A 9,433-nucleotide genomic window follows, 5' to 3' on the forward strand; every position below is an offset into this window, starting at 1 on the left:
CTACAAATTGTCATTGAAAGCCAAGTTTGAGTCAACAAATCTTGTGGCGACATGTTTCTCCAAAACCCACATAGGTTTAGCCATGTCTACATGTGACCATTGTACATTTTCATCCGTAAACTACTTAAGGAAAAGTGCAATAGTGATTGAGCCACATCCATGGCCTCTAACATTCACCATATCACCATTCCAAATTTCAATGATTCCCAATAGCTTTCCTTAACTGGAATTCTCCAAAACATTTCTCTAATAATTTCTACAACTTTTGATATTTCTTCTTCCATTTCATCATTGGGTGTGTACATTCCAAGAATGTGATTTCCAAGGAAAATTATGTAGGAACCCATCAAAGTTGAATGCCTTGTTTAAATACATAAACCAAATCATCTTCCAATGTCAACTTCCCTTCAATGTCCATGTTGTATAACTCAATTATATTCTTGTTATAAGTTGTAATGATGTCACCAAGCCATATACTAGTGCCACTTATTATGTTCTCACATGTAGAAATAATTAAATTCACCTCCACCCTAAGATGGTTTATTTGACCAATAGTTTTTGCTGCACTAAAAGTTGCAAGACAACCTCCCATGTGAAACTTAGTGTTTTAATAAGACAACATGGTCTTGTCTTGATGTTGTAACCTCCTCTAAAAAATGTCAATATTTTCCCAACTATGAAAAACGTAGTCATAACATCTCTAGTTGGATTCTTGTAGCCAAGGTGAATGAACTTGAGAGGGTTTGAAAATGTTGCACAACCCGTAAATATGATCCAATTTTCAACTCTCCACATTTCTCTACATCCAATATATTTGTAGTGAGTACATCATTATACATAGAGGAAATGTTATATGTGTCATTTGTAAGTGCAATAGGAGTAATTGCATTTGTAGGTGCATTATCTAGTTATAATAACACCATAACAAGCTTGTTGGATATAATTAAAATTATGTTCAAACTCAAGACAATTGCCAAGTATGATAAATTCCAAACACTTGAGGAAGGGCTTATTTTCCTCTGAATTGAAATGAGTGTCCTCATAAATACCCAAAAGCACCCCTATTGACCAAATAATATATATTCTCAATAAGATATGTTTCTGATGGTAATAAACCTCCTCATATGATTGCAACTTTATTCAGAACCATCGACATACAAAAGGTTCACATAAGTGCCATAACAAGATATTGTCCAGCTAAATAAAAAAACATAGAGGAACAATGTTGCAAGATCTTTGGAAAAATGAATTATTGTAAATTCCATAAACCCTAATGAAAGGAATGGAGAAATCATAATCTAAATCATAGAATAGTTATTTAAAAAATTTGACTAGTTGAAGGCATGAGGATAGTCACTAAGACCTTGAAAAACACAGAGGAACAAAAAAATTAGATATTTAAGCTAAAATTTTGGGTGGTGTTATAGCAACTAAAACAATTCCTTCAAAGGATAAAATAAATCAAGCAATTCCTCAAGATATGGAATGCTCAAGAATTTGGAAACATACGCGAGCATAAAAAATAATTAAAATTGAAATGATAACATTTCAACAACCCATCATCGATCGACGAAAAACAAAAGAACTAACCATAAAAGAAAGTGATCTAAAAATTCAATTGAGTGAAATGTTGCAACAAGAAAAAATTATCTGGAGGAATATATCTTAGATCCAGTGCTTCAAATAAGGTGAAAAGAACATCAAATCCTTCCATGATAATATGACTCGTCATATGCATATAAACCAAATTATTTACCTCAAAAACTGTCATCAATGAAAAATAAGACACGATAATATCACCCAAGAGTTTCACTCCCACTTCCATAGTCTCATGGTAGAGCCATTTTTATGATATAAATCCAACCATCAATAAAATTACACCCCATAGTCCCAAATAATCACTGACAAACAAAATGAAACTTTGATGAAGGAAATAAGAACAATGCAAATTGAAGAAATAATTATGAGAATTCCCAAGTACAAAGCCCTAAGACTTGACAATTTCACAATATTGTTTTTTTCAAGTGTTGGGACATCATGGTAAAACAGGTCATTGAACTACCAAAAGACTCAAGGAAAACATAAAGAATCCCTCTACCATTAATTCCACCTTCTTAACCCTTATCCCAAAGCATTGCCAATTAGGGTACCTCAGTGAATTTAGACTTATCTCCCTATGCAATGTAATTTATAAATTTATATATAAAGTCATATAAATTAGGCTAAACGCTCCTCTATCCCTCATCATCTCCCGTAAACAACATGGTTATGTTGAAGGAAGATAACGCTTGGATATCATCATCATCACCAAAGAAAAAATCCATTTTCTCCTTAACAAAAAATATGTAGTGATGATTATCAAGTTGGACATGTCAAAGGCCTTTGACAAACCTACTTGGAACTATATATCTCACATACTAAAATCATTTTGTTTCAAGGACACATGGACCTCCCAGATACCATGCCTCATTTCAAATCCTTCTTCTCCAACCTTGTCAATGTATCCCCTCACCCATCTTTTCTCCATAAAAAGGCATTCATGAGGGATATCCCCATTCACCAAAGATATTCCAAGCCATGTCCAAAGGCTCGCATAGATACATAAAGCATTCCATCTCCATTAGATCCCTAAAATTCTTATCTAACAGACTGAGTTTTCCATCTTCCTCTCACCAACAATTCATTGATGATACCATCCTCATAGGCCAAACAACCATCAAAGATCCTCGAACTACCAATCGATTCTTTCCATGTTCACTAATGCTTCGGTAGTTGACATAAAGATGATAAAATATCAAATATTTTTCTTCAACACCTCTATTATGATCGAAGCCCACATTTCCCAATTCCTTGGTTTCCATTGAAGCTCCCTTATAGCTAAATATTTAGGCATCCCTTTGGTGCAAAGCCCTCTTTTCCTCAAGGTCTATGAATAACTACTCTCGAACATAGAAAAAAATATACTATAGGACCTTGAAAGAGTAATCATCCTCCTTAAATTTTTGCTTCAAGACTTTCCTATATACTACATCTTAGCCCTAACAACTCCTAATAATGTGCTTGTCAAAATATGATCCACCCAACAAAATCTTCTATGGGGAGGAATGAAACAAGATAAAAAATGGGCACTTGTGACTTGGAAAAATATATGCAAAATTAAATCTGTGGGAGGACTATGTCTTATAGACCTAGAAATCTGAAGCAAGGGAATGAATGCCAAGATCTAGTGGAGGTAGATAAAAAAATGAGATATTATATGGAGCAGGATATGGAAATGTAAACATGTTCCTCATATAAATAACAATCAAATTATCAAATTGTAGGGAAAAATTAAATGATCACACCTTTGGAATCAAGCTTGGAGAAATATGCATCTAATACAAAATGACAACTCCTGGGAAACATATAGTGGAAACCTAGCCATATTCAGCGAGTATTTCTACCAATAATGACCCTTACTAGATCAAAGTGCAAACATAATTAATCTCAAGGCTAAATTGCAACAACGAAACAAAATTCTAGTCAAAGACTGGAACAACATTGTGGAGCAACCCCACTAGACACTATGGGATAGTAGCCTAAGAGAGGACTCACATATCAACTTTGAAAATTATGAAGCCATGTATGAGGAGCTAGTACAAATACAAATCAAAACTCAAAATTGGAATGACATTCTAAGATGGAGACATAACCATAGAAAAGAATACAATACCAAATAGGCCTACAACATTCTCATGAGGTCATAGGCTCCAATGGAGGAGAACTCATGGAAGAGGCTTTGGAAGATGCAAAATTGACACAAAATATCACTCTTTATCTAGCTACTTCTCCAAAACAAAACTCTCACCTACGACTGTCTCCTGAAATAAGGATTCCATGGCCCCACACAATGCTCACTATGCTACACCAACATTGAAATAGTGCAACATATTTTGAATGATTGTACAGTCACCTAAAAATTATGGGACTACACAAAAATCATCTTTAGGAGAGCCCTCAAAGAAAAAATAAGCTTAAAGAAAACCTTGGAGGACTAACACTCTACATGCTTTTAGAATCAAATAATGAATAAGATATGGCAACTATTCCTAGGGTTTTTATTCTAGTAAATCTAGAGAGAGAACAATCAAAGGATATTTAAAGACAACCCAAGATCTCTAAAAATGGTATGAGAAAAAAATATGGATAAATTGAAATAAACTATTCTCATTTCCTCATAGCATACTCAAGGTTGGGAATGTGACCCTTCAAAAGACCCCATGTTCACTCTATTAGATCTACATCAATCAAAGATGACAAGTCATAATATCCCCACTGATCACAGCTAGACTGCCCAAACCATTGATCACCTCCTCCAAAAGGTTCCATAAAAATTAATTTTGATGACACTTTGAAGGGAAACCCTTGAATTTCCATCTATGGTGGAGTGCTCAAAAATGAAAATGTGGACATTCAAAATGTGTACAGGGGTGCCATTGACCATAACAACAATAACACTACAAAACTTTATGTAGTAGAAAAAGGAATAAAACCCCCAAAGAGTCTAGCCATAGAAATGCTTGTTATTAAAGGTGACTCTAAAATCATTATCAACATGCTCAAAAGAATCCAAAATTTCTCCACTCTAGTTAAAGTTTCTGAAAGGTGGTGATTTTTCACGAGCCCATAGAATATCACAGAATAACTCCTAACCCTTAATGCATTTATTCTCCAACATATCCTTATAAAAAGAAACAAGTTAGCAGACATTATGGCTAATGAAGGTCTTAAATTAGCCTCAAAGGTTTTGGACTATTCATGGGAACAAATATCCACAAATCATTGGAAACAAGAATGTCAAGGAATTTTCCAACAAAAAGAAGCTTGCAAAAGTGGTTGCAAATCAACAAGTTATCTAACTAACCATGACCTATAATCATCATAGGAGAAGGAGGAAGTATACCGATAATTGAAAGTCTACATGACATATTTGTTTCCACCATCCCGAATCCCAGAACAAGATAAAATTTAAGGTCTCTGAAGCATTCATATGAGAGGAGCTAAGTTACCTATAGTTTGGTAGATATCATGCTCTTCGATTCAAGCTCACATTCCTAACTATGAGTAGGTGAGTGAAAAACCATCATTTTAAGAAGCTGAGGATGCCTTTTCAAATCATTCAACAAATGTTACAACCCTTTTTGGCATCCTTTAAAACATGGCAATCACCATCAACCCGTTAGGATATTTACTTTCAATTATAATCCATTTCTTTCCATTGCAGGGTTCTCTATCAGTGATGTTTGGTCTCCTTCTTCAAATTCCCTACAATACATTCCAGGATTAACTCCTTTTCCCAAACTCTCTTCTTACTCTGATTCAGAATTTCATCTCCCACCCCTTTGTGCCCTTGCTTAGCTTGACTTTTGTCATAGTTTCCTTCAAATTTTCCTCAAAATTTTAATCCTCTCTCATTTCTTTTAGTAATAATGGTTAGCCTCTCCCTAGTTTATTATTACTTGCAATATTATTGCTTCTCTCAACAACCATATTTCCTCCCATCAGCCCCCTCGCGCCGCCCCCCCTCCCCCGCCCGCCGCACCTCTCAATCAACAATGGTTTGATTTTTCCCTACTACCCCCATTCTGAATCTTCACTGAGGGAGATAAAATTAACCCATCTCTCCTACCCCATCCTCTCTAGATGCCTCTCATACTTAATATTCCGCTAGAGCCACCATAGAATACTATCAATGTCTCACTCCCAAGGTCATGTAGTGAGCCATTATTAAGATTGAAGGTTAGGTTCATTAGGCTAGAAAATTCATGCCAAATGATATTATGGAGCATGAAACTTAGGATTCGACTCCCAAAACGTGAAACTTCATTAAGGTATGAACCTCTGCTTACACGAATATATCAACCTATATTGGCATATAAAGAGACTCATGGACTGAGTTCTCATAGATAGGGCTAACACCTACTAGGAGCTCATCATTTTCATGTCAGATCTCCTAGAAAGAATGGACAACATGAAGAAAATTTTGAATGACGTGGATGACAATATCAGGATGATTCTAGCCACCACATGTTCTTAGTAATCTATAGGAAATGACTCCTCTCCTCCAGCTCATATTAAGTACCTGCAAACTAACAACTCACTTGTAACTAAAGGTAAACTGGTAACCCTCTTTCTTCATTCTCTATTATTATACTTGTTTCAGAATTTATTTTGGTTTCTTGGTCTATGCAATTTTTTTTATGTAAATCCCTATGTCTAATTCAAAATATCACTTCTTTCAGTCAAAAACAATATGGAAAATATAAAATTTGTATTTTCATGCTATTGGTTTGGCCACACTAGCATTTGACCAAATCAACCCATATTTATTGTACTTATTTTTTTTATCGAAGTAATATAATGTAAATCATCTAATCTTACCAAAAAAATGTCAATTGTAATTGTATTTATTATGTTTATTAACGAATTGAACTATGGGTAAATGAATGAGTATGTTGGTGTTTCAATTTTAGAGGCTAAGAAGGCATAGTAGTCCAATACAGAAGAAGGCTCGATGTTACTCCATGTAGAAGAGGAGGAAGATCTATTTTGGAGATGCACCTAGGAAGGGATGAAATGGTGATTGAGAGAAATTATGTACACTAGCCATGATGTGGAATTGTTGGCACCATATTTTTTTATCAAGGGATCTAGCTGTCATTCTCTCATTGCTTGGAATCAATTTCCATTGTGTATGTTGGCAACAAGGTTCTATTTTGAGAGTGGAAAATTCCATAATTATTCATATTTTTATTGTTTAAAACTTTTGGATATGAATATAGCAATTTTTTTCTTAAGCTTGACAAGACCATACCATTTTCTATTAAACAAGGAAAATTTACACCACATAGATTGACCAGGTCACCTCAACTTTCCCTGAAGGGAAACCAAGTATGTTAGCCAACTGTCCACATTGTCAGCTATCCAAAAATAATAGTCTTAATCTCTCTACCCAAGCTAGATATGTTTCTGTTTCCTGTCCATACACTACATATCTCTCTAAACTGTTATTTGCATAACAAAAATTAAAAGTTATCTGAATAAAATAAAAATATGCATAGGTAAGAGTCTATCTCTTTTGCTCCTCTGAGGTAGATTCAATAGGTGTCGAATCCTTGTCTGATGCCCCAGGAATCTCATTCAGTTCCATTATGCAAGGCATGTGGTGACCAATTCTATCCAGCCGGATGTCTTGTTTATGAAGCTAGAAGAGGATTTTCTGCAAATCTTACATGTAACTCAGCATACCTTGGAGTGTCACTGCCATTCCCATAGAGATCTGTTCCATTGCTTTGCCTAATAAACTCTTAATTCACCAATAGAGTTAAATAGTTTGTTTGAACTACGTAATTCTTCCTCAAGTGTTGCTTGGATCTGAGACTAAAGTCCTCCAGTTTTCCATGTCTTCATCTATCTAACTGCCTTGTTTTGTTTTCTCCTCCCACTCTTCTAATAGTTTCTGCATTCCTTCATCTGTCCCCTCACGGTAAGCCTCTGCCGCCTCAATGATAAGGTGTTCTACCAACTTCCTGCCCCTTCGAGGTTCTAATGTTCATGGGTCTTTGTCTTTCCTAGGTGTTAGGCCTCTCCTTCCATGGTTGCGAACCCTCATAGGTTGTGCCATGTCTAGATTTCCTGAGCCCTAGCGACAACAACGGTTTGTTAAACCAAAACAAAGCATTGCAGTTTGGGTCGTTTTCTGAATTGTTTTTCCAACACTATGCACCACCCCTTGCTTCTCCTCTCCTCTTGCTCTCTCAACCTCAGAGTTACGGAGCTCCATAGACCGAACCCAATAATGGGGTGGTCCATATACCGAGCCTACTATCGCTCCCCTTTTTTAGGCCCATAACTTTCATTCCCATGAAGGTCAGCCTTCCCTTGCCTAATCCATTCGTGCATTCCCCTCCTTGTCCTTACTATTTTCTAGGAAGAAATTGGGTCCTTTCTACCTCTGGCCAGGGATTAATAGCAGTGCCTCTTAGTTTCACCCAATTAGCTTTCTAATTGGGGTCTTTGGCCTTGCCATTGTCCCAAGAGGAATTCCGGTTAACCCAGCACTTGCTTTCCCTCCAGTGATAATGTCTACTTCCCGTGAAACTTATCGACTACTCCCCCCTTCCCCCTTCTTCCATCTCATTGCCCTCACCCATTTTCTCGCAAGAGTCATCCTCTCCCTAAGCATGTTTAAAGGATCCTAGCATATTCAAACCCAGGAGCATGAGATTATCCTCCCAACAAACATAGGCACTACCCACCTGGCAAAGGATATGGACACAGAACTAGGCAATTGCCATCAATTGTCTTCCCCATTACCACCAAGAGTTCTCTACCCCCTAGGAATTATTCCTATTTACCCTCATTTGACCCTAGAAAAACCCCAACCATAACATAACTACAGTGGAGGAAGGATACCAAATAACATATCGGGTTCGAATGGAATTCGTCATCGAGCTTTGAGTCGTAGGTTCCGTCTCCCTTCGGAGCCACTACAACATCACCTTCCGGCACAAGCAAACACTCCAACAGTGCTCGCTTGCCTCCCTTGCCTTCCTTTACTCCTCTCCTCACCTCTTATCCCGCCACCTTTCCCACCACCCCAACATGAATTCATGCCAACGGTCACCGTACCCATTTGCTTGAGCATGTGGGGGGCAACGGTACTATTTTCAGAGCTACCGGTTATTAATTAGACTAGGTTGTCCCAACTGTCAGCCCACATCCCGATCTGGGTGGATATGAATATAGAATTATTACTAAAACAATTTATGTTATTAATCCTATAATAATATAATTTTTCTTACATAATATCTTGATAACTATAGCCAAAATAAATAAATAAATAAAAATTAGTTATATATACAACTAGTAAAATTCTAAAAATAATATTAAATAAATTAAAATTATTCTAAGACTTGACTCAATCCTTTCATTTAAACAATATATATATATATATATATATATATATATATATATATATATATATATTATATATATATATATATATATATATATATATATATATAATTTAGATCATTATTCTAAATATATATATTTTAGATTAACTATAAATGAATTTATTTATATTAAAATAAAACTCTATCCTTACTCCCATATCATTCATTCTATTTATAATAATTTATCTACATAAACTCTAAACTATTAACCATATAATAATATTTAATATATGGAAATTCTCTTTATTTATTAAAATTAAAAAAAGATTAACTAAAAAAATATATTATTCTATTATCAAGCTTTGACTTATTTTCTCAAGAACTAATATTTCTATGCCATATAATAATAATCATCAATGAAATATACTATTCTAATTTAATTTTCTTTTAATTTTTCATTGATTGATTTATTTATTTATTCTGGTAAGTATTTCTTT

General features: G+C 35.2%; 1 pseudogene; it reads right to left on the minus strand.

The window, feature by feature from the left end:
• On the minus strand, window positions 1-8,352 carry LOC149158692 (leucine aminopeptidase 2, chloroplastic pseudogene; annotated as a pseudogene).
• Window positions 8,353-9,433: the final 1,081 nt, after the last annotated feature.

This window comes from Pinus tabuliformis, chromosome 5_2, assembly GCF_031772625.1.
Source record: "Pinus tabuliformis cultivar Carrire ecotype Pingquan chromosome 5_2, CPIR1, whole genome shotgun sequence".
Classification (NCBI taxonomy): Eukaryota; Viridiplantae; Streptophyta; class Pinopsida; order Pinales; family Pinaceae; genus Pinus; species Pinus tabuliformis.